The following is a 1,736-nucleotide window of genomic DNA, read 5'->3' as shown; positions in this document are numbered from 1 at the left end:
GAATGTTGAAGCGCTCCCACGCGATTGGCTGTGAGTTCAACATTCTTCAACATTTTGCCGGACGATCCTTCGGCAGCTGGCTTTCAGGTCGCAGTCTCCTCTGGAGGCGTGGGTTCGAATCCCACTTCTGACATTGCTTTGCACACGCTGGAGCCTCCTGGTGCTCACGTGCCTGGCCTTATACGGAAACGGTCCATCGCTGAATTTCTGTCAGACAGTGTAAGGCACAGGCGGCAAACCCAGTTCCTGGAGAGCCTGTCTCCAGCAGAGTCTAGCTCCAACCACAGCTGCCTTGAAATTGCTAGTAATCCTCTGAAGGGTTTGATGAGCAGTGAGCGTGCATTCCTTACGCCTTTGCCGAGTGTCGATTTGCATTCGTCTTGTGCTGTTTTCGTGTGCACGGCAATTCAGAGGAGCCATGAGGGTGGGTCAGCGGCGCAATGGATAACGCGTCTGACTACGGATTAGAAGATTCTAGGTCCGACTCCTGGCTGGCTCGTTGCGCCTCAGCAGCTTTTTGTGCCATGGGGCGTCCTCTGACCTGCGCCAAAAATAGCTCAGTCGGCAGCAACAGCTTCCCAGGCCTTCGATAGCTCAGTTGGTAGAGCGGAGCACTGTAGGCATCTCACTGGTGATCCTTAGGTCGCTGGTTCGAATCCGGCTGGAAGGAAGCGTCTTTTTAACCCTTGGAGACCGTGCAAACACCTGTTTGTTTAAAGATTCATGGAAAAGCGCCATAGGGCGTCCAAAAACAAATTCTCTGACCGGGAATTGAACCCTCGAATTTTTTGATCGTGAATGTAGGGCTGTCAAGATGACGGAATTTCCCTTGCTGTGTTTTTAGGTGGCTCAAAAGCGCGGTTTGCTTTTATTGCCACTTTCCTTTTATATTTAGCCAAATAGGGCTAAATAAGCTATATTGTTTGGGTTATTATTATGTAGAATATATTGTAATATGATATGATATATAATATGAATTTTAATTTTGATTAATTTCAAACTTTATCCTGCATTTAAGCAGACAACGCTATTCTCTCGTCTTGAGATGCAGTTTGATGATAAGGACGTACATGCAATTATGCATGATTAAGCTAAATAGAGCCTACCAAGTTTTTTTTAGTTTTTGAATAATTGACAAACTCGCTTAGCTCTTGTTTCCTGGCAATTGTATAAAAATTTCCAGGATCATCACTCTGTTTGAAAGGAATGGATGATGTACAACTTATAATGACGGGTGAATATCCGATCTGTCTGCTTACATGGCCGACGCAAGGGAAGTTAGGTAAATCGTGGACAATTGTTCATTCATATAGATTGCCATCGGTCGACTAGGCAGACGAAGGGCTCGTATACCTGAATTGGACGCCAAATTCTCGCTCACTCTTATTATGATTGGGACTTTTTTCCCTTATCGGAGTTTAGGGACCGTTTTCCCGGCGAGGCATCGTACGGACACCACAAGGGGTGGCAAAGTGCTGCGGGCATGGACTCTCGCGCCACAAAATGCCTATTCATCCCCTCACCACCTAATTTTCATCACCACATCCACGAGGAGACTTTCGCTTCCCTCTGACCGCCTAACTCTGCCATAGTCTTCCTCACGTCCGCAGCGCACCTAGACTTGCTAGTTTGCTGCCCCTTGCTGCCTATTCGTGGCGCGACATCCAAAAGATGCCAAAACGTCTTGCTTGCCACCCTTGCGTCCGCAGAGCGCCTAGAGTTGGTAGATTGCTGCA

General features: G+C 47.6%; 1 protein-coding gene and 1 non-coding gene across 8 annotated transcripts in view; both read left to right on the top strand.

The window, feature by feature from the left end:
* The window catches only part of caskin2 (CASK interacting protein 2), a 90,532-nt gene that overhangs the window by 25,263 nt on the left and 63,533 nt on the right, over positions 1 to 1,736 (top strand). The gene's annotated exons all lie outside the window — the stretch shown is intronic.
* On the top strand, positions 584 to 670 carry trnay-gua (transfer RNA tyrosine (anticodon GUA)). Its single transcript is given in 2 exon segments — positions 584 to 620; positions 635 to 670. It is a non-coding gene; the product is annotated as a tRNA-Tyr (tRNA).

This window comes from Triplophysa rosa, linkage group LG18, assembly GCF_024868665.1.
Source record: "Triplophysa rosa linkage group LG18, Trosa_1v2, whole genome shotgun sequence".
Lineage (NCBI taxonomy): Eukaryota > Metazoa > Chordata > Actinopteri > Cypriniformes > Nemacheilidae > Triplophysa > Triplophysa rosa.
Note: the sequence above shows the minus strand (reverse complement) of the source record. Positions and strands in the feature narration are given on the sequence as shown.